This window comes from Perca fluviatilis, chromosome 14, assembly GCF_010015445.1.
Source record: "Perca fluviatilis chromosome 14, GENO_Pfluv_1.0, whole genome shotgun sequence".
NCBI lineage: Eukaryota > Metazoa > Chordata > Actinopteri > Perciformes > Percidae > Perca > Perca fluviatilis.
The window spans coordinates 36,878,356-36,903,425 of NC_053125.1; the positions used below are offsets into that span (position 1 = coordinate 36,878,356).

Genomic DNA, 25,070 nt, shown 5'->3' on the forward strand with positions numbered 1-25,070 from the left:
TCTCAATCATAACTCTAATTCTTAGATTATGATTTGTTTTATTTATGGTATTTGTTTATTTTATTTTATTATTGGTATTTGATATTGTATTGCCATTATTATTATGTATTATTATTATTACTATTACTATGTTGCTTAACATTGCTGTAAAAAACAATAAAACTGTTTACTGTTAATTTTAACTATTGTAAGATTCATATTTTGACGCTTTTGGACAAAAGTGTCTGCTAAATACAATAACCATAACCCTTCCCAAAAGCTACACTAAAGTAGTGTGAGGTTGTAGTATGAGAGTAGTTATATGCCCTGAAAAGAGCACCAATATAAGAGAAGCAGTGTACTCACTCACTTTTGATTGACCGACTTGGAGGCCATAGAATACACAATGTCCATGCTCAAGTGCAAGTAACAGTGGGAGCTGCATGGCCCTCTGAACAACACTGGATTATTATCACACAAGTGAGAGCACCTGAGAGGAAGAACAGAGGAATAATAAGTCATGATCACATTACTTTCTGTCTAATGGATTCATTACACCACAAATAATTTGATAACATTGATAACATAAATAATCTCACCTTACAACAACATTGGTTTCTTCATTAACTCACTCTTCTCTGCAGCTCTGTCAATGATAGTGTCTGTATCCAAAGCCACAGAGTATGTCCTTTTCTGTTGCCATCAACATGAAGGCTTCCAAGTTTGTTGGAAGTCAGGCAACTCCTCAGTCTGCTTTTATGTATTTCCAGTGTTGAAAATGATCGTTCACAGGCCACCTGGGTTATTGACAGTGTCAACAAAAACTTGTATCTGCAAGTCAGCAGGTGTATGCATCTGTGAGCAGGTTGAATCTCTGAAGAATCTGAAAGCAGCACAGGGCCTCTTTACAAGAAGCACAGCTTTTGTTGACAATTTCAATGTCCTCCTCCATTCCATCTGATCCAATCATCCACTGTTGGGTTTGCATATTCATCCAGCGGTGATAGTTTTAGCCTATCCCATTGGTCTGCTAAGCTTTTCAGCTCCATCTGCAGGTTGTCAACAGTTGCCCTGCTATCAAATTTCACAGGCACTTGCTGAGGTCTTCAAATGCTGATTTAGGGAGAGCACTGGTTCGGATAAGGTGAAAGTTTTGGGATGCAGAAATGACAGATCAGCATAAAAGTGTCCCATGGGTCAGAAATCTTCGTTGGATGGCTTCACTAGCTGTATCAAGAAGGTGATTATGTACCCCAACCTCCTAGGCTCTCTGCATCGCGGCCATGGTCTCATCCTGAGCCATCTCTCCTAACATGGATTTCTTTTTTTTGACTCTTTTTCTGGGGCAGTGCAGCCTCCACTTCAATATCTGTGTCCTCATCCTGCTCTTCTATTTTTGCATTTGCCCATTTGACAAAAATCGTCAGCCATCTTTCACAACCTGGACCTAATTCTCTTGGGATCTCTTTGGGGCCTCTTGGTAGTGATGACCATCCTATGGGCAGATGGGATGTCCATCCCTCCAGTCTGCAGAGTACTTTGACAGTGGAGATGTAAGCTCAAATATTCTGAGGAACAGCTGAGCTGTAGAATTGTCTCATACCTGAGTAAGCCCTCTTTGTATCCTCTGGCTTTGGTGCGTACATTTCCTTTTGTTGTCTTCTGTTCCTGTATGGCTGAGAGTGTGGACACCACATCAAATGTACAGACAGTCTTAGGGGTTGCCAAATGCTCCAAATACTTTCTTCAAGGCATCGTGCTTACGATCCACCACCGTGTCTCTCCAGTTGAAGCAATGCGCCTGTGCCTCTTGTCATGACTCCCTCTCCCACAGGCTCACTTTTGATATGACTCCCCGATGAACACTGCAGTGTCATTGAGGAGATCAAGCGTGACCCACTCTCAATCACTATCTGAGTGGTCCTCAGCCAACCACAAGGTTGAGGACATGCGCGATAGCACCACACATGCACATGCGTTTGGGGGAACTGTAATGTGAACAGCAGCTTAAGAGAAGCCTCTGTACTGTCCTGCATGTTTGGAAGCCCCATCTGTGGAATTTCCTATGCAAGAGGCTTATGTCCAGTTTCAAATGCTCAAGGACCTCTGTAAGCAACTTCACAAAGGACTGTCCAGTGGATGCACTGCACCGGACCACTGCGACAAGCCTCTCATGGACCACATCAGTGACATATCTTAAAATCACTGAACATTGATCTTGCCCTGCTACACATCCTGAGTGTGTGTCCAGCTACGGAGGCTTATTCCTGCTTTCTGGATCTCAGTGGAGATGTTTTCTTGAATTAAAGGTCGGAGTTGCATGCAATGGCAGAGTTGATGGTTTGTTTTGGACAGTAATGTAACAAATGAACCTCTGCCTCTTGACCCTGACTCATGCATTTCTTTGCTTTTTACAATAACATTATTGAGATGGTTCTTTCAAAGCACCGTCATTACTTTCCAAGCAATATTATTATTAGCTCCAAAAAATTGCCATGGTCTATGCTATGATATCAAGGGTTGTATGCAGCCTCATTGTCCACGTATGTCTGTAACTCAGGCCTCTCTTACCTAAAACCTTTACAACCTCCACTACCCGTTTCCAAAACCTAGCGCCTCTTCCTCACCTGGTCACGGTGCACTGCCAAGATGTATCTGCCCCAAGCAGGTTGTTTATATCAGCTTTAGAGCAGTTTAAAGAAATGCTTGGCACAATTTCTATGAGTCATGCTTTGCACGTGCTCTTCAATTCTTTTTGGTGCACATGCTCCAGTCCGATTATCTCCACCTGCAGTATCAGTTATGTTCCATCATCCTGTACAAAGCCAGGCACAAAAACAAAATAAAGAATGACGCTTCACTACAGTAGTCAGTCAATTTCCTGGTTTGCCTTCATTAATGAAGGCCTCCTTGACAACAGGGTTATCTCGCGTCTTGTTTTGGGGATGATATCTTAAAAATGTTTGCAGGATATATGACCAGGACGGCAAAATGCCCATAGCCTGCTCCTTCCCCTGGCTGTCTCCTCTCGACTCTATCTCAACCAACCCGGTACGATTAGACAGATGAGAGAGCAAGTGATTACTGGGAAATATCACAAACCAATTACTTGCAAAATATATACCTACAATTTACAATTAAAACAAACCATAATAATAGTAATAAGCAAAACAGTTGTTTATCACGGAGTTTTTCATTGCGGTATTACGTTAATACTAACTTTTATATTCATCACCATACAGATACCTTTCTTTGTATCTGTGGCTGTACCTTGCAAGCATGCACATAGCTATACATATATAATTGTTAGTAGAGGTTTGCTAGCTGCATAAAAAGTGTTATAGTGATCTCACCCAAAAGGTGAAGACTTTGTAAAAGCAAATTCTCTCTGGCTTTGATTGCAACACATGTACCAAAGCTGCCACAGTCTTCATTGGTGCGCATACAGGGGGAATGAACTGCTAATAGTTTGTAAGAGCATTCCCATGTTCACAACCTACAGTAATAACGTCTCAATTTTTAAGAATGGGCCTTGTGTTCCCTCCCACTAGTTCCCACATTGTAAACACTGTTCCTCCTTGTCCAGTTGGCTTCTCAGCCTTCCTTGGTTTTGGATTCCATGTTTGATACATTAAACCAACATTCAAAACTACACCACCTCTAAATAGACATAATAATCAGTGTAATTGAGAACGATTTTACCTGCTCTAAGCCAATCAAATACCTTTTTAGGAAATTCAACAGCATGGTAAATAAAAAGGATTTATATAATATAGGTTGGGTGTGTGTGTGTGTGAGAGAATGGTCAAATAAGGAAAATTACACATAATTTGTGAAGGCTAGGAATAGACCCCTTACTTAAAAATCACTCTTTTTTTTCCTTCCTTTGGACAAACCAACTCACAGTCTTCAAAAGATTAGGTCATATTATAACGGGTCAACCCTCACTCCTCACCTTCCAAGATAAAAGTTTTGTCTTTTTCATCTAGAGTTGCTCCTCAGATCTGCTCCCCGAATTGTTCTTAGGGCTAAGACCCTACATAAGAGTTTTACTAAATTAAGAGTTTCTGAGAGGATTCTTAGATTCTTATGAATACTGGTCTGATTATTTATACATTGGAGTTTCAGGAGATATGCTGGCTCTATACACTAAAGTCCTGATTATTTATATTGAGTTCAAGGAGATACATTGGCTCTATATTAATGCTAAAGTCCTGGATTATTTACATTGAGTCTGGTATTTGTCATAGGATTATACTGCAGCTTGTTTCTTGTTTAATACTGACTGCATCATCAGTCCCAATTGACTGTATTCTACATGAATAATATACTGGTGGCGCCTCCTCTGGTGGAGGAAACATTGCCTCACTGACATTTCTTACATGCAGAAATATAGATATTTTAGGTATAGGACAAAGATATTTCCACCAGGACTCCACATGTAAATGTAATCAGGACTTTTAGCTGTAGAGCCAGCATATCTCCACCAGACTCCATGTAATCAGGGATTTTAGAAGGCAGTATAGGAATGCTATCTCCACCAGACTCCATGTAAATAATCAGGGACTTTTAGCTGCATAGAGCCAGCATTCCACCTAGACTCCATAATAATCAGACTTTATGTATAGAGTCAGCATATTCCACCAGACTCCATAAATAATCAGGACTTCTAGCGTGTATAGAGCCAGCATTCCACTCAGACTCCCATGTAAATAATCAGACTTTACAGAGCTGTACATTCCAACTAGACTCCATGTAATAATCATCTTTTAGCAGTATAGAGCCAGCATATCTCCACCAGACTCCATGTAGTCAATCATCTTTAGCTTGTATAGACAGCATATCTCCACCAGACTCCAAATAATCGACTTTTAGCTTTGTATATAGAGCCAGCATATTCCACCAGACTCCATAAATAATCAGACTTTTAGTTGTATAGAGCCACATTATCTCCACCAGACTCCAATCAGGGACTTTTAGCCATAGAGCCAGACATCTCCATCAGACTCCATGTAATAATCAGGGACTTTAGCTGCATAGAGCTGTAGCATTCCATTCAGACCTAGCGAATAATCAGACTCTTAGTGTGATTTCCACTCTATAAGATAACATGGCTTTACTAGACCGGGTTGATTGAGGAGAACATGTCCCTCCCAGACTGAGATAAAGAAGGTAACATCCCTTCATGTAAGAGCTCTTTAGGTCTTTACTTTATAATTTTGTTTTAACTCCTGAGGTCCCTCGGTCATTTCGTGTTTTATCAAAATTTGTTTTAACCAAATATCAAATAATAACGGATGACTCCAAAATCTTCACAAGTAAATGAAATGATCCTATCACAGACAATATATATCATCTTTATACTATCATCAATAATAACAGACAATATCATACCACAGATATATAATTAATAATATCATAGTCCGACCATCATCATCATATCCCGAATAATTAATGTGACATCATATATATCTCTTTATCATCATATATCATCATCTTGTGATCTTCGATCATCATCATCATCATACCATCTATCATCAGTTATATCATCATCACGTAGGATCTCATCATCATCTTCATCATCATATCATCATCATCATCACTATGATCATCATCATCATCATATCATCATCATCATCATATTATGATTAATATAATTATCATCATCTCTTATATTCATCATATCTCATATATCATCATATCATCATCATCATCATATCTTTATCATCATCATCTTTTATCATCAATATGATCATAATAAAGATCATCATCCACAGACATCATCATCATATCATCATCATCATCATTCTACTTAACAGACAATACCACGATTATCAATAATAAGATCACCATCATAATCATCATCATATAGATCATACATCATCATATCAATCTCATCATAACACACCATCATCATCAATATCAACAATCATCATCATCAATCAACAATACCTCAAAGACATTACACACACACAGATATCCACACACACACAATAATATACTAGCTTTTACCACACAGACACACACATTACTAAACTATACACACACACACAGACACTTAGTAGACACACTTATCTTACATTAGCATACACACCCCACACACACACACACACACACACACACACAGCAGACACACACACACTTAACACACACACATTATAACACACACACTTAGCTTATATTAGCCACCCTTATTATATCCCTTACTATTTAGTAGCTCTTTTAATATCACACACATTAATATTAGACATTATTAATAGACACACACATAGCATATACACACACACTTACAGAGACACACATTATACATTATAGGTTATAATATCAGCACACACACACACACACACAGCCACACACACACACACACTATACCCCCCCCCCTTTTATCTCACTACAGACACTTATCTTATTTACACATTATACATTAGGACATCTTACACAATTTGACATTATCTTATTATCATTATCATTAGGCACATTAACATTATTATAGATATATTGACACACACATAGGACATTATATTGACATTATATCAGCACACAGACCTTATATTTATTATTATTAGGCACAGTGGCACATCTTATTGACACATAGACACATATATCTTATATTATTTACACATTATCATTAGACATTATCTTATCTTTTAGATGGTGGTTGTGACACACATTATAATGACACATTATCATTATATCTTATCTTATCTTAGCTTATACTTATTAATAGACACATTTATTAGACACATTAGGACATTATAGACTTATATACCATTTATTTATCTATATATATCCCTTACCCCTTTATCTTATACTTTTATATCTACTTTTCACAGTTTTTACACACACATTATTAGATACACTATCTTATATACAACTTATATATACTTATCACTTACACACTCCTATCCTTATACACACACCTATCACACCCCCCCCCAAAACCCACCCCCACCCCCCCCCCCCAACCTACCCCCCCCCCCCCCCCCCCCCTACCCCCCAACCCCCCCCCCCCCCCCCCCCCCCACACTCCCCCACCCCCCACCCCCCCCCCCCCCCCCCACCCCCCCCCCCCCCCCCCCCCCCCCCCCCCCCCCCCCCCCCCCCCCCCCCCCCCCCCCCCCCCCCCACCCCCCCCCCCCCCCCCCCCACACACACCCCACAACAACACCCCCACACACACACCCCCACCACACACACACACACACACACACACACACCCACACACACACACACACACACACAGACACACACCAGACACACACACACACACACACACACACACACCAACACACCACACACCCACACACACACACACACACACACACACACACACACACACACACACACACACACACACACACACAGTGAATTATCCTGAATCAGCAGAACTAAAGCTGTCAGATGAATGTAGAGGAGTAACTAAAGTACAGTACCACTATCTTATATTTTTATATATATATACACACTACCGGTCAAAAGTTTTAGAACACCCCAATTTTTTTTGTTTTTTATTGAAATTTTAGCAGTTCAAGTCCAATGAATAGCTTGAAATGGTACAAAGGTAAGTGGTGAACTGCCTGAGGTTAAAAAAAGTATAAGCAACCCAAAACTGAAAAATAATGTACATTTCAGAAGTTTACAACAAGGCCTTTTTCAGGGAACAAGAAATGGGTAAACAACGTAAAGCTGTTCTGCAGCAATGGAGGTTGATCAAGCTTTGAAAGTTGGTGCTACCAATTCCCACAGCTGTTCACACTGGTCTGGATTACTTACAACCCCCTCTGTCTGTTTGGATAAAAGTATTGTTGGAACACAACGTGGTACCGTACCCTCGTGAGCATTATTTGAACAGTATTGTACTGCAGAAAGTAGTGTGTTGCTATAAAAATGGCGGGAAAAAGGCAATTAACAATGGAAGAGAGACAGACCATCATAACACTTACAGTTTTTTCCGATTGCTAAACGACAGTGGGCACAACTGGAGTCACATGTGCAAAACTCAAACTACAGTCTGCACTACCTACAGTCACCTGAGCTAAACAGTTCACATCAGCTGCACAACAGGCTCAGTACAGCCAAACAGTATGAACAGTCCTCACTGAGATAACACACACACACACACACACACACACTGAGATAACACACACTGTCACTCAGAACACCCTGAGGGTAAAAACACTAGCATCAAACACCAATACACAAATTACAAACTTTCTCATCTTTACAGTTTGAACAATTTGAGTGACTTGACACTACTCAACAGTTTATTTAAGGAAAAAATATAGATTGTATAGCATACCAATTTTACATAAGGTACAGCAAGAAGGAATAAAAATCAGCAGTTTTCTTCAATAAAGTATTTCGCTGGTATTTTTATGGGTAATTTCGTACGGGAAAACTAAACGCTACAGTAACAGTACCAGAGAATAGTGTGACTAATCCTGCCTCCTCCAGCATCATGTGGCAAGTTCTTCTTCATCACATTGGATGTCTTCATCATCTCTAAATACAAATGAATGTGGTGTTTCTATTGCTTTCACCTCCATTACTTTCTGAAAAACAGTAAGAACGCAGTGTTACTATAGTAAAGATATTGTGTTTTTCACTTTTTTTATAGCCGTGTACATAACCCTGACATCTTACCTGGACATGTTGGTATCTTTGCTCTTTTACCTGTTTCTCTCAAACAGTAGAGTGTAGAATTGTTTCATTCTTATTTGGTGTTTGTATACAAAAAAAGGCTTTCTGATCTTTCTCTATATAAATACCATATATGTTCACTAACTAGTCTAAAACAAGACACCTGCTTAGGCTTTCAGCTAAAATTGCAATCAGCAGTGTTTGATAGACACCAGACTGAAATCTATTCTGTTTTGAATGTGTGGTTAACAGTTCTGACAGCAGTGTGTTAGCATCTGAACAAAGTGCTGTAAATCTACAGTGTTGTGCACGTTGTGGTTAAAGTCATGGGATAAGTGTGTAGAGTTTTGAAAACTGTGTTCAAGCAATGAAAAATGAACTAGAGTTTGGTCCACATGAACTGCTGCTGTGCAGACTGTAGTTAGAGTTTTGCACATGTGACTCCAGTTGTGCCCACTGTCGTTTAGCAATCGAAAAAAACTGTAATAGTGGTTGTAATAAACAAGTCTCAGTTTCAACTGGAAAGAGAAGACTTGGAGCTGCAGGTTTGATAGGTCGAGTTGCAGCAGGAAAGCCATTGCTAAGACGTCAGAATAAGAAAAAGAGGCTTGCCTGGGCCAAGAAACATCGTCAATGGACTACTGAAGACTGGAAGAAGGTGTTATGGACTGATGAATCAAAGTCTTGAAAATCTTCGGTTCATCACGCAGGATTTGTGTACGCCGATGAGTAGGTGAAAGCATGGTTCCTCAGTGTGTGACATCAACTGTCAAACATGGAGGAGGAAGCGTGATGGTTTGGGGCTGTTTTACTGGATCCATGGTTGGTGATTTGTACAGCGTGAAAGGCACCCTGAACCAAAACGGCTGCCACAGCATTCTCCAGCGCCATGCAGCACCCTCTGGTATGCGCCTAGTTGGTCAGGGGTTCATCCTACAGCAAGATAATGACCCAAAACATAAGTCCAAGCTATGCCAGAACTACCTTAGGAAAAAAGAACAAGATGGTAAGCTTAAAAACATGGAGTGGCCCGCACAGTCCCCAGACTTAAACCCCATTGAGCTGGTTTGGGATGAACTAGACAGAAAAGTGAAATTTTGTCAAATTGAAGACGGTGCCTCAGGATGACATTATTCTGATGGCTGTAAATCACTTTGGATCTGAGTGGAGTGAAAACTCCAAGAAGGCCCTGTTTGAACTGTGTCCTGGCACGGGGCAGCGTTGTGTAGCTCACAAAGGGCAACTGAAAGATGTCAACAATGTTAAGAGCTGTCTAAAACTACTGAATGAGGTTGGTGAGAATGCTCCTCGCTTTGTGTCCTATTATTTGGATGATTTACCATCAGTGACTTTTAATAGCCTCGATGTCTCTTGTCTGGTTAGTAGGATCGATCGCCTAAATGTGGAGTTGGCATCCATGAAAAATACTGTGAGTATGCAGTCTACTGAATGCGAGAACCTTCGTGGAATAACTACAGACATTAGTAAACGACTGAGTGTGGTTGAGCAACCCAGTGCTAGCAACGGGAATGCAGCCACAACCATGGCCAGTGAGGAGGCTCAGCTCCATGGACCAAGTCACAGGGAGCCTGCACCCGCACCCGGACCCTCGGCGTTGCCCATCATTGAGGAGACAGCTGGCGGGGGGATTGAGGTGGCGATGTCCCCTGCATGGAGCCATGTATTAAAGGATGGCAAACGCAAGCAACGTTCTGGAAAACGATCTGCTGCTGCAGTACAGAACCTGACCAGCATGAATCCTCCCAGAGAGAAGAAGACCTATGGAATAGTTGGATCTGGTGCAGTGGAGAACATACATGCAGTGACAACCAAGCTGGTGAGTGTGTTCGTGACAAAGCTTGCTCCTGACCTAGACTCAGAGACTCTGGCTAGTTATTTAAAAGAACAACTTTCCAGAGATGTGACTTGTCAGAGGATTGGCACTGAGTATACTCGCTATAGCTCTTTCAAAGTTACAGCTGAATGCAAGGAAGTAGCAGAGATGTATACGCTGCAGCTGTGGCCAGAAGGGACCTATGTAAGGCACTTCTATGAGAATCGCAAGCCTAGGGCTGCGGTAGGGGCTGGTATTAGAGCACCACTTGATACAGAGATGAGTGCGCCTGAGTCAAGGGCGTCCCAAAAATGATAAACTGCTATGAGGGTTGTGTTTTATAACTCCTGTGGTCTGCAGCTTGGCCAGGATGCTGGAGCGAGAGCCCAACGCACTGTTACTGACAAGCTCTTTGATAATGCTGATGTGGTGTGTTTGCAAGATACTTTTTTAGCTATTCAAGATCTGGATAAGCTTAACATTGTGCATAATGATTTCCATGGGGCTGGGGAATCTACAACAGACTTAAACACCAGAATTCTGCGTGGCAGGATCCCAGGAGGTGTGGCCATATTCTGGCACAAGAAACTCCTTATGAATGTAACAAAAATGAGAATGAGTACTTGAATAAGCTTGCTTTTATAGGGTCTTACATAAGGGAAAGTGAATATACATCCATATTTGTCTTGGGGGATCTGAATGCTGATATATCAGATACCAATTCACTTTTTGGTCAACACTTGACACAATTCTGCAAAGATAACAAGGTTATCCACTAAGGAATTACTGCCAGCTGATAGCTATACACATGTGAGTGAAGCTTGGCACACTACATCCTGGTTGGACCATTGTATGTCTACAGCTGATGCACATGATTGTATAAAGGAGGCTGAGATCCTATATGGTTTGGCCACAGCAGACCATATTCCTGTCTCTATGTCCATAAATATTAAGGGTCTACCTGAGCTTGTTTGTAGTGACAGCCATAAACCAGGTGAGATACTGGACTGGACAAGGCTTACAGAAGATGACCTGCAATATTACAGGTTATTGACTGATGTGCACCTGAGAAATATTGAGTTACCTGTTCATGCAATTATGTGTGTGGATGGCAGCTGTAAGAATGTAAGTCATAATAATGACCTATGTGCAATGTATGATAGAATTGTGAACTCTTTAGTTGTTGGAAGTAAACTACTAAGAAGTAAAGTGGTGAAACAACATATTGTAAGACCAGGGTGGAATGACTATGTCCATGATGTTCATATGGAGGCAAGAGATGCATTTAGAAGATGGGTCTTAGCAGGCAAACCTAGGCATGGCCCAGTGTGAGCATAATGTACGGTCTAATGCTAAGTTCAAATATGCTGTGCGTTTTATAAAAAGAAATGAGCAGACTATGAGGGCGAACTCTATGGCGAGAAAGTTACAAACTAATAATGTTTATGAGTTCTGGAAGGAGGTGAAAGTGGTTAACAACAATAAAATACCACTGCCTTCTAGTATTGACGGCATTACTGAACCAGAAAACATTGCAGAGCTATGGAGGAGACACTATGAGAACATTTTTAACTGTGTGAATAGTGATGTGCTTAACATAGGAGAGATACCTCACAGTGATGGTGTAGTCATCAGGCCGGAGGAAGTATGTTATGCTATTGACAAACTTAAAATGAACAAAACCTGTGGGCAGGATAGAATAACAGCAGAACATCTGAAATACGCTCGTCCAAGTATCTTACTTTGTTTTTATGCCTTTCTGGGTTAATGAAGCATGGCATACTTCCTGGATCCATGTTATCTGTCTTGCTAGTACCTGTAGTTAAAAATAAGACTGGTAAATTAACTAGTGTAGATAACTATACACCTATTGCACTCGCAAGTATACTATCCAAGGTGCTAGAGGGGATCCTTATGGATAGGCTTGCAGAATACATAGCGTCAACAGATAATCAGTTTGGTTTTAAGAACAAGCATGGAACTGATCTGTGTATTTATGCACTTAAAGAAATTGTCTATAGGTACAGATCACGTAATAGCACGGTCTTCATGTGTTTTCCTGGATGCGTCAAAGGCTTTTGATCGTATTAATCATGGAAAACTGTTTGGTAAACTACATGAGCGTGGTGTCCCCTCTTATTTAATCAGGATACTGCAGTTCTGGTACTCTCACCAAACTATGCAAGTCAGGTGGGGGAGGAGTTTGTCAACCCCCTTTCCTTCTTTCTCATTGGCAGGTGAACCACTAGAGGTTGTAAAGAAAGTTAAATGTGATAAGAGATGACCTTTGTGATGATGATGATGTGCAGCGTCAGTGTGGAAAACTGTATGGGCAGGCAAATATGCTGGCACGCAAATTCCACATGTGCACCCCTGATGTAAAAATCTCACTCTTCAAAACCTATTGCACTCCACTGTGTACTGCCCACCTGTGGTGTAATTTTAGAGAGTCGAAAATGAAAAAACTTCAAGTGGCTTACAATGATGCACTGAGAATTGTGCTTAAAATTCCTAGGGGGAGTAGTGCCAGTGAAATGTTTGTGTTTAACAATGTGCCCACTTTTAATGCTGTTTTAAGAAATTTTATGTATAGATTCATGTGCAGACTGACAGGGTCTAAGAAGATGATCATTGTGTCCATAGTTGATGTTTCTAAGAGTGACACAAGGTACACATCTTGCTTTTGGAAACATTGGACTCAAAGCCTGTATATGTTTTTATAAATGATGCCTCATCGGCACCATTCTTAAATGTTTTGTATTGTTTTATAATTATATGTGTATGTGTATATATGTGTGTATATATATGTGTATATATATATATATATGTATGTGTGTGTGTATGTGTGTATATGTATGTATATATATATATATATATATGTATGTATATATATATATATACATACATATACACACTAACACAATTCAGATATATATATATATATATATATATATATATATATATATATGTATGTATATATATATATATATATATAACATATACATACAACACAATTCAGATATATATATATATATATATATATATATATATATATATATATATATATATATATATATATATATATATCTGAATTGTGTTGTTTCTATGGACCTCTGTGTCTTGAATAAAGTTGATTGATTGATTGGTTTATAAAGTGATTCCATGATTTCTTTTTTAACTTAAATTGTTCATTTGTTCTATTCTTTCATTTAAGAGTACAATAAGACATTGAACTGCATGAATTTCAATAAAAACCTGGAAAAATTGGGGTGTTCTAAAACTTTTGACCGGTAGTGTACATATAATTAACAGTATGTGTAGTTTCCCTCCTGAGCTCCAGGCGGCGCCACTGGCCTTCTTTTATTTTAAACTTTTATTGTGAAAAGCCCTGAGTAGGAGGAAAGCGGAAGTGCCGTTGTTCCACTGTGATATCCGGTGCTGGCGGTAGAATAGCTGTGTAGTGTGTTAGCTGCTGATCTTATTGGACCGTTTTAGGAGACAGAGCTCGAGGTAAAGACACACACACACTCAGGTAAAGCCTCTAATGACTGCTCTTTATCACGGAGATCAAAGCGAGGAGAAGGCTGAGCTGCGCATGCGCCGACACTCAATGATTTCAGGTGTGCTCCGTGTGTTGCTCCTCTGACTGCATTAGCAGCATTCCAGGTGTGTGTGTGTGTGTGTGTGTGTGTGTGTGTGTGTGTGTGTGTGTGTGTGTGTGTGTGTGTGTGTGTGTGTGTGTGTGTGTGTGTGTGTGTGTGGTGTGTGTGTGTGTGTGTGAGAGAGAGAGAGAGCGGAGAGAGAGTGTGTGATTGGTAGGGTGAAAGTCAGAGTTTTACTACAACAGTTACAAATGAGAACCCACTACAGATAATATATATTTATATTACTGATATTTAATTGTCCTTTATTATAGAGTGTGGTCTAGACCTACTCTATCTGTAAAGTGTCTCGAGATAACTCTGTTATGATTTGATACTATAAATAAAATGGAATTGAATTAAATATATGTAGTATAATACTGGTCTATAATACAAAAAATATCTGTCATTAATGTAATTAATAATCACCCAACAAGAATAAAAAACTGTTATATATACATACATACATACATACATATACACTAGAGCAGATCCAGCTACAGTCAGAATACAGTCAGAACTCTGTGTGTGTGTGTGTGTGTGTGTGTGTGTGTGTGTGTGTGTGTGTGTGTGTGTGTGTGTGTGTGTGAATACAGTCAGAACAGGGCTTTATCTTCAAATGGGACAAAATACAAAAACACAAGCTGCTTAATTTCCATCTTAAGTCAAACTATAAATATTATATACAGTTTTATTATTATTATATATTATTATTATTACACTACAGCCTAACTATTGTTTATCAATCCGTGTCACAGAACATTCATCTGCTACTCTTTCTCAATTGCAAAGTAGCAAATTACATATATATATGTATAATAATAATAATGACCAGGGTCAGAGTAGGAGAGGAACAGAGCCAGTAGAGACAGGAAGAGGTGAACACTTTACAGCTAGTTTGGATGACCTGTGAGTGTAATGATACCACAGGAAGTGCTTGTATTATTTGCCTTATGTGTGTATTTATATGACCGTTCTAAGTTGTTGAGCTAAGGTTGGTTAAGATAATGCAATGCTAACTTGTTGTGTTAACATGTTAGCTTACAGTTTATAGCTCATACTGTATATTGTGGTATAGATGTCTTACTGAAATGGTGCAGAGGTATTTGTACTTTGTTCATCTAAGTGACTCATTTCAGAGTTATTAACGTGCACAGCTGTTTTCTGTCTCATATAAAGGAGAGGTATATTACATTATGTTTAGATAATATATGTGGCTGTGTTTCATTCAGTTTAATGTGTTTAGTGTTTATTATATCTGAAATATACAGAGTAACAGTGGGGTAGATTCATCAAGCCGTTTCCAGGCGCTAATTGGTCGCAAAGACGGACGTAACCGATGCGGGCTATTTACAAACAGGGGCACTTGGGTAAAATCGCAGATTGTCGCCACATGAGCGAGAAGAGACAAGTTGCGCTTTCAATATGCGTTCGTGGGAGGGTCGTGGGGAAAGTGGGAGTTCCACCCAAAAAGGTGGGAGGATAAGCGCAAAGTGCCCCTAATTATATATTCCGTGGCTGAACATATTTTTAACACAAGAATCACACTTTGTCAGTGAACACAACTAGGGCTGGGCATCGTTCAGAATTTTTCAATCCGGTGCCCATTTCGATACGTCAGTTTCGATACCGATTCCTAACGATACTTTTTTCGATACCATATGTTTTAAAATCCATTTCAACATCAACAAAAATACATTAAACACAAAGCTTTTATTTTCCACCTTAATTGTGAATCAAAACAGTTATCAAAATTAAAAAAATCTGGTAAAACTGCTCACTCAGAGTAACATTAATAAAAGTGCCTTGCCTTACAAGCTCTCGGTACAGATCCACTTTTGCGACACGTCTGTCGCGTGGTGTCGCGACGTCATATAGCCATGGTTGATGCTCCACGCCCCTAACCGGCAGCTGATTGGACGAACGCGTGACGTGGGTGTGTCTACTCGAGAATTTCAACAGAGCAGCTCGTTGAGAATACGATCTCGTATTTTACAAAAATAGTTCAGCGAAATGTGTTTCTGAAAACATTTTAAGCGAGAAATAGGCCATGCAGTTGCTGAATATGTCTTCATTTCAGATCAACAAAGGTCAGTTTGAAAGATTTTCGTCTACTTCTACTGGATAGTCGCGTCGCGTTCAACGCGATTCATTTGCATAAAGCTGGCCGATGCCCAGCTTTTTGACGCTCAGCATTTTTTCAAATGTAGCGCCGCCTTCCCAGAATGCTTTGCAGGAGCTTTGCAGGAGCGTTGAAGTCGCTCGACGTCACCCATAGGAATAGAGCGGGGCGCGACGCGACAGAAGCGTCGCACGGACAAGTGGATCTGCACCGTTAGCCTGTCAGTCAGTCATCAGGGCAGAGAAACCACCGTTGTGGCTGCTTGTAAGAGGAAGTGGAACGTCAACAGCACCGCGATCGCTTTCGGCTCGCCATTAATATCATATCGCAGCAAACGCTGTCTGCGTGAAGTTTTAAAAAACTGTAACCATACTAGAAACCAACCGTGACTCTCTGTGACTTCAACCTAATTGCAGACAGTTTACTCCGTCCTCACCTCTCCGTGTGTGTGTGTGTGTGTGTGTGTGTGTGTGTGTGTGTGTGTGTGTGTGTGTGTGTGTGTGTGTGTGTGTGTGTGTGTGTGTGTGTGTGTGTGTGTGTGTGTGTGTGTGTGTGTGTGTGTGTGTCGGAGCTCCGCTCTGTGTCAATATGCAGAGAGGACAGATAAGCTTGCGCTTACGCGCTCAAATGATTTTGGAACCGAAATTTGGCACCGAAAGATAAAGAATTTTTCGATACTCATAGGATTGGAGTATTTTTTTCGATACCATAAAAGTATCGACGTTCGGTACCCAGCCCTAAACACAACATCATTTAGCGTTACAGATCAAGCAGCCATGCAATATTAGAGTTACTGGAAGAAATCAAAGATGAAATTGAATCTCCCACTCAGCGTTCACATCCCATTCCAGCAGTTGTTAAACTCCTCGCTACATTACAGATATCGGCATCAGGATCATTTCAAACAGTCCTAGCATCAGCAGTGAGAATATCGCAGTCTGCACTCAGCCATATCATAGCACCAGTACCGCTTTGCTACAGCGCAATTTACGGTCTAGTGGGCGGAGAAAGACGCTGATTGGCTGATGGGTGTCAGGGTTGATAAATACTACGCACAATGTGGAAGCATAGCGTGCTCTATTACCGAACTCGCATAAACAGACGCAGCGCAAACTGCGCTTGTGTTAGTAAGTTAGGCCCAGTGTATTTAGGGATATGCAACGCATTAATGGATGATGTGTATGACCGTGTTTGAGTGTAAGTAGTTTATTAGTCTTATTGTCACATTTAGTGTGAACAAGAGTAATAGCAGCAGTCTTTTATTGATATGAATGTGATATTCTCTGTAAGCTACTGTATAAGACATTTAGTGATATTAATGGCAGCCTTATTCTAGGTATACTTGTTTTATGTGGTTTGTATGTTTCCTTGTAGACCACATCCTCCCCACCCCCCACAACTGTCAATTAAACTGGAGAAAGGGAAGTTGTGTGTCTTCTGGGTGTGATCAACACACCGTGGCAACGGCTACTACACCTGATCCAGGTAGTCTCATCTACAATCTGCTTCATTTTACAGTTCATGTTAGCTTCTAGGAGTCATGTCATGTTAGCTTCTAGGAGTCATGTCATGTTAGCTTCTAGGAGTCATGGTATGTTAGCTTCTAGGAGTCATGGTATGTTAGCTTCTAGGAGTCATGTGGTATGTTAGCTTCTAGGAGTCATGGTATGTTAGCTTCTAGGAGTCATGGCATGTTAGCTTCTAGGAGTCATGTTAGCTTCTAGGAGTCATGTTATGTTAGCTTCTAGGAGTCATGTCATGTTAGCTTCTAGGAGTCATGTCATGTTAGCTTCTAGGAGTCATGGTATGTTAGCTTCTAGGAGTCATGGTATGTTAGCTTCTAGGAGTCATGTCATGTTAGCTTCTAGGAGTCATGGTATGTTAGCTTCTAAGAGTCATGGTATGTTAGCTTCTAGGAGTCATGGAACGATAGGTTCAGGTAACTTTATCTTTTACTCAGTCAAGCATAAGAGTTGTACAACACAGATCAGGTCTCAGATCAGGGATGCCCAGCTTCCTTTTCTTATACACATTTCCTTTTTTTTCCAGCCAACTGTCTGGTACATTATTAGGTCTGCACGATTTGGTGAAAAATATGAATCACAATTTTTTACCTTAGATTTGATATCACGATTCTCTGCCACAATTTTTTCTCACGATGTGTAATGTTTGTTGCACACATGAACCGTGACAAAACAAAATAAATTGGCAGTACCAAACATAGATTTTTTTTTGGAACCTATAGCACATTCCACATGACCACGTGGCTTCAATTAATAAAGAAAATAAAGTACATACTGGCCATTACTTATTTGTACCTCGCCCGTAGGGATGGGCGATATGGCCTAAAATCCATATTGCGATATACATTGCAGCCTCTTGCGATAACGATATATATCGCGATATATAAATTATAATAGAACCATTTCAGACAAGGTTACATAGACCCTAAGGAAAACCAAACTGCTAAATGTATTTTATTTTTTAAAGAGAAAGAAACGTAGTATGTAGATTTGACAACATTTATTGTTCAAAACTGTAATTATACAACATAATGTTGCAGATGAATAAAATTCAAGTACACTAGTTGCAGAGACTTTGACAAAGAAAAAGCTTAAAGTATTGGGTGTCTTCTCTTTAGTGCAAACCATTCTAAAAGGCCCTACACATAGTTAGTTTAATACACTTAGTTAGTTTAATACACTTAGTTAGTTTAAGTCCTTGGTTCTTAAATGCCACCCAAGATGCAGAGAACAGGAAAAACTGGCGTCTGTTTAGTTAAGGAACAGACACTGGACTGGAAATACTTTCAGTATTAGGCAAAGATGCACAGATACTTTAAATAAAAACATATTTCAAACAAAGTTTCTTACCTGCAGCCTAATGTAACGCATTTGAGCGCACACATGCACACATGCGCGCAAACACACACACACACACACACACACACACACACACGAGAGTCGGGACTTTTCCCGGTGGGCCGGTCTGATAATAGTTATACATTGCAAGTTGTTAGCAATGCCGTCCGGCGGCCTGGCGCCGCTGCCTGCTGGTCAAACGGTGCAGCCTCTGCTCAACCCGTACGGGGGGGGCCGTAAACGTCCCGGTACATTTTTTGGTCCCACTCCGCTGCTGCGCGCACACGCACTCCTGGCCGTATGTTCAGCGGGGAAGTACAACGTCTGCAAAGCGGCTGCCAAGATTCCAATCGTTGTTATATAGTGAATGGTCAGGCTGGTGAAAGGCTCCATGGTACAGTCTGTTATATAGTGAATGGTCAGGCTGGTGAAAGGCTCCATGGTACAGTCTGTTATATAGTGAATGGTCAGGCTGGTGAAAGGCTCCATGGTACAGTCTGTTATATAGTGAATGGTCAGGCTGGTGAAAGGCTCCATGGTACAGTCTGTTATATAGTGAATGGTCAGGCTGGTGAAAGGCTCCATGGTACAGTCTGTTATATAGTGAATGGTCAGGCTGGTGTAAGGCTCCATGGTACAGTCTGTTATATAGTGAATGGTCAGGCTGGTGTAAGGCTCCATGGTACAGTCTGTTATATAGTGAATGGTCAGGCTGGTGAAAGGCTCCATGGTACAGTCTGTTATATAGTGAATGGTCAGGCTGGTGAAAGGCTCCATGGTACAGTCTGTTATATAGTGAATGTGCAGGCTGGTGAAAGGCTCCATGGTACAGTCTGTTATATAGTGAATGGTCAGGCTGGTGAAAGGCTCCATGGTACAGTCTGTTATATAGTGAATGGTCAGGCTGGTGTAAGGCTCCATGGTACAGTCTGTTATATAGTGAATGGTCAGGCTGGTGTAAGGCTCCATGGTACAGTCTGTTATATAGTGAATGGTCAGGCTGGTGAAAGGCTCCATGGTACAGTCTGTTATATAGTGAATGGTCAGGCTGGTGAAAGGCTCCATGGTACAGTCTGTTATATAGTGAATGGTCAGGCTGGTGAAAGGCTCCATGGTACAGTCTGTTATATAGTGAATGGTCAGGCTGGTGTAAGGCTCCATGGTACAGTCTGTTATATAGTGAATGGTCAGGCTGGTGTAAGGCTCCATGGTACAGTCTGTTATATAGTGAATGGTCAGGCTGGTGTAAGGCTCCATGGTACAGTCTGTTATATAGTGAATGGTCAGGCTGGTGAAAGGCTCCATGGTACAGTCTGTTATATAGTGAATGGTCAGGCTGGTGAAAGGCTCCATGGTACAGTCTGTTATATAGTGAATGGTCAGGCTGGTGAAAGGCTCCATGGTACAGTCTGTTATATAGTGAATGGTCAGGCTGGTGAAAGGCTCCATGGTACAGTCTGTTATATAGTGAATGGTCAGGCTGGTGTAAGGCTCCATGGTACAGTCTGTTATATAGTGAATGGTCAGGCTGGTGTAAGGCTCCATGGTACAGTCTGTTATATAGTGAATGGTCAGGCTGGTGTAAGGCTCCATGGTACAGTCTGTTATATAGTGAATGGTCAGGCTGGTGAAAGGCTCCATGGTACAGTCTGTTATATAGTGAATGGTCAGGCTGGTGAAAGGCTCCATGGTACAGTCTGTTATATAGTGAATGGTCAGGCTGGTGAAAGGCTCCATGGTACAGTCTGTTATATAGTGAATGGTCAGGCTGGTGAAAGGCTCCATGGTACAGTCTGTTATATAGTGAATGGTCAGGCTGGGGAAAGGCTCCATGGTACAGTCTGTTATATAGTGAATGGTCAGGCTGGGGAAAGGCTCCATGGTACAGTCTGTTATATAGTGAATGGTCAGGCTGGGGAAAGGCTCCATGGTACAGTCTGTTATATAGTGAATGGTCAGGCTGGGGAAAGGCTCCATGGTACGGCTCGACCACAGCTCCGTTGTAGCGGCTTAAATCCAAACCAAGTCCAAATAATGGATGTTGTACTGGTCTTTTTCACCAGCTCCTTGTTTCGCTTTCAGCCATGTTTACTCAAGATGACGATGACACGTTGCACCCGGTTGCAGCTCGTGGCTCTAAACTTTGCGGGTAGATTGTATCATCAACATGAATTATTGCGATTTTGGCCAATTTTGTATCATTTCTATTGCATATCGTCTCTGTCGCCCATCTCTACTCGCCCGGAGTACTTTTAACCACTTCCTCAATGACTGCATGCAACTGCACATTATACTCCTGACTACTGGGGCTGTTTCCACGATGCCCTCAAAGAGGCAAGAGTGACCCCACTACTCAAAAAACCAACACTCGACTCCTCTGATGTATAACTAGAACTATATTCTTCCATTTCTATCTAAAACTCTTGAGCGTGCCATTCATAATCAACTCTCTACCTATCTCCACCAGAACAACCTTCTTGATCCCCACCAGTCTGGCTTCAAGGCTGGTCACTCAACAGAAACCGCCCTCCTTGCTGTCACTGATCAGCTTCACATCGCTAGAACAATCTCTCTCTCTTCCATCATCATCTTTCTGGACCTTTCTGCTGCCTTTGATACAGTGAACCACCAGATCCTCATCTCGACACTCCAGGATCTGGGTGTCTCAGGCTGGCACCAATCAGCTGTTTTTCCGAAGGGATAGTCAACGCGTCAGCTCTTTATGGATTGTTTTTGGTAGTTGTTGTGTTTGGTGTAGTTCCATCGTCCATACGACTCTGTGATTTACTTTTGTGGGGTCCTCTTCGTGGAACGGATGATTAAGTTAGACTCCATGTTTTCTGTTTCTGATGCTAAAGCACTGATTGGAACTTGGTCTCTTATTGTACCATATGAATAATGATATGTACCTATTCCATTCTCTGAATTGTTTTGGGGGAATGTCTATAGGGAGTGACAAAAAGAGATATAATAATCTGGGCAGGATGTTCATCTTGACTGATCTAATTCTATCTCCAAAATCAAGGGGGAGGAGACTCCATCTATCAAGATCATCAAATATTTTCTTGTTTACCCAGTTGTAATTAGATTTGAATAACTGGGACTGATCTTTAGTCAAATATATTCCTAAGTATTTGATTTGGGTGGAGTACCAATTGAACTTATATTTTGTGGTCAATTCCTGTGTGGGGGTGAAATTAAATGCCATCACCTGGGTTTTATTAACATTAAGGACGTATCCTGAGTATCTCCCATATGTTTCAAGCATATCCATTAAAACTGGGAGGCCAGTGATTAGTGGCGGCTGTGACGAGTACATCGTCAGCGTACAGGCTTACTTTATATTCCTCTCCTCCAATGGAGATACCTTTCAGTTTTGCCTCCTGTCTTATTGCTTGGGCCAAGGGCTCAATAAATAGGTTGAAGATGCTGGGGCTGGCAGGGCAACCCTGTCTACATCCTCGCTCCAAACTAATGGGATCTGAGAGGCTGCCATTAACCTTAATCCTTGCTATTGGGGAGGAATAAAGCGCCTGAATACCACTTATGAATGTAGTCCCAAACCCAAATCTTTTCATCACTGCATAGAGAGACTCCCATCCAACTGAATCAAAAGCTTTTTCTGCATCCAGACTTAGGATGATAGCCCTGGATTGTTCTTTGTTAATGTTTTCAATAATATGGAGAGATCTCCTAATGTTATCCTGTGTTTGTCTATTTCCTATGAATCCTGTTTGGTCCTCATCTATTAACATATGCATTGCAGTTTCCATTCTCTTGGTTAAGATTGTGGCATAGAGCTTGTAGTCCGCATTTAATACACTGATTGGTCTATATCCTTTACAATCCGTCCTGTCTTTCCCTTCCTTGGGGATAACTGATATGAACGCCTCTCTCCAAGATGGCGGAGGGGATCCCTCCTTTAGTATATAATTAAAGCAGATTTCCAGAAGAGGTACCAAATGTTCCCTCATGGTTTTGTACCATTCTGGGGGAAATCCGTCTATGCCGGGTGACTTATTATTATTCAGACTTGAAATGGCTTTGTTTATCTCCTCCTTTGTTATAAGAAGACTTAGTTTTTCATTAATTTGTGTGCCAATGTTAGGAAGGTCTAATGAATCTAGAAATTCAGTTATTGTCTGTATGTTTACTTGGTCCCTTTTGGAGTATAGGGATGTGTAGTATTTCTCAAAGGCTTTTTGTATGTCGTCTAGATTTTTAACGGTCTTGTTTGTGACCGGGTCTTTTGTCTTATGAATTGTATTTTCTGCTTGTTGCTTTCTGAGTTTCCAAGCTAGTTGTTTTGCTGCTTTGGGGTCAGCCTCATAGTATCTTTGTTTCAAAAATCGGAGTTTTTTCTCCACCTCCTCACTTAGTAGTTTATCAATGTCCTGCTTGGTAATTCTTATTTGTTGAATAATGACAGGGTCTTTATTGGCTATGTGAATTTGTTCGAGATCTTTTAATTTTCCTTCTAGATTTGACAGACGTGCTTTTGTTTTCTTTGATAAGGCTGTCCAGGCTATGATCTTACCCCTCAGGACTGCCTTAGACGCATCCCATAGTATACTAGGGTTTACATTACCGTTATCGTTTTCTTGAAAGTATATGCCTAATTCTCTTTCCATTGCTGACACAAAGGTGGTATCATTTAACATTCCAGAGTTTAACCTCCAGAATGTTTTGCGCCTTCTGCCTTCCAAATGCATAGTTAAATGAACTCCTGCATAGTCAGAGAGAGCCCTCTGGCCTATTTTGCAATCCTTGATTCTATGCAGGTCCTTGTTGTACATAAAGACATAGTCTAATCTTGAGTGGGTTGCATGTCTCCCTGAGTAGAAGGTGTACCCAGGTTCTGAGCCATGCACTGCCCTCCATACGTCATTTAGTCCCAGTTCTCTTAGGGCCTTATTGATTAGTTTTTCGTTATGGTTCCTTTTCCTATTTTTATTGGTTGTGTCTAAAGAAGGATTGAGAAGTACGTTGAAATCACCAGCACAGATAGGTGTTCCATATGTCTCTAATGCAATCAGACCAAACACCTTTTAAAAAAAATGATATCTGACTCCCTGGGGGGGCATAGATGTTAAATAGAGTCACTTCTCTCTGGTCTATTTTGCCCTTAACCAGCACAAACCTGCTCTCCTTATCCCTTATTTCAGATATAAATTCAAATGGAGTTGAGTTTGAAATGAGTATTCCCACCCCCCTTTTTCTGCCGTTTCTGTATGATGAGAAAAAAGTATTTCTAAAACCTAGCTTTTTAAGTTTTTCATGTTCATCTCCTGACATGTGGGTTTCTTGCCAAAACACTATATTTATCTTATCCCTTTTAACCTTGGCTATCATCTTACTGCGTTTTATAGGGTTGTTAAGGCCATTTACATTCCATGACAGTATATTATAATATTGATAATGCATTAACTTTACCATTGATATCCTGTGATTGTACACTCCAAGACCTCAAACAAGAAGAAAAAGAAAAATAGAGGGAGGAACTGTAGGAACTATAATACAAACCATTGAACAGAGCTTCCAACAAAAAAGGTGGCATATCACCTTTAGCAAAGGGGAGGGGCGGCCACTAAGTGGGGTTCCTCGGTATGCTAACGCAAAAGCAAAAAGTTTTGTGGCAGTCTGTTGACGGTGCATTGGTATCAGCAAATCCAAAATAATCACATAGAAAGACGAGGACTATTTAGGCGTGGCACTCTCCACGTCGGGGGTGTCCTTATCCTTCCGGCTGTACTCCATCAGTCTCTCTCTCACCTGTTGCTGGAACTTCTCCCTTCTGGGCCGAGTCTCATGAATCACCTCCCAGGGCAGTAGTTTGGCCAGTGTTTCCTCTGTGAAGGCCACCGCCTTACTCTCGCAAGTGATCTCGCCCACGTCGAGCCCACGTCTTCTCAAGTCCTCCGCTGCTTGTGTCGCGTTGTAGTATGTAACCGTGCATCTGCCATGTTATGCTCTATCTCTCCAACCTGCTCAGC

The 25,070-nt window shown here is 40.9% G+C and overlaps 1 pseudogene; it reads left to right on the forward strand.

Annotated features, from left to right (window-relative positions):
* The first annotated feature begins 13,872 nt into the window (after window positions 1-13,872).
* LOC120572748 overlaps window positions 13,873-25,070 on the forward strand; it is a 66,224-nt pseudogene continuing 55,026 nt past the window's right edge.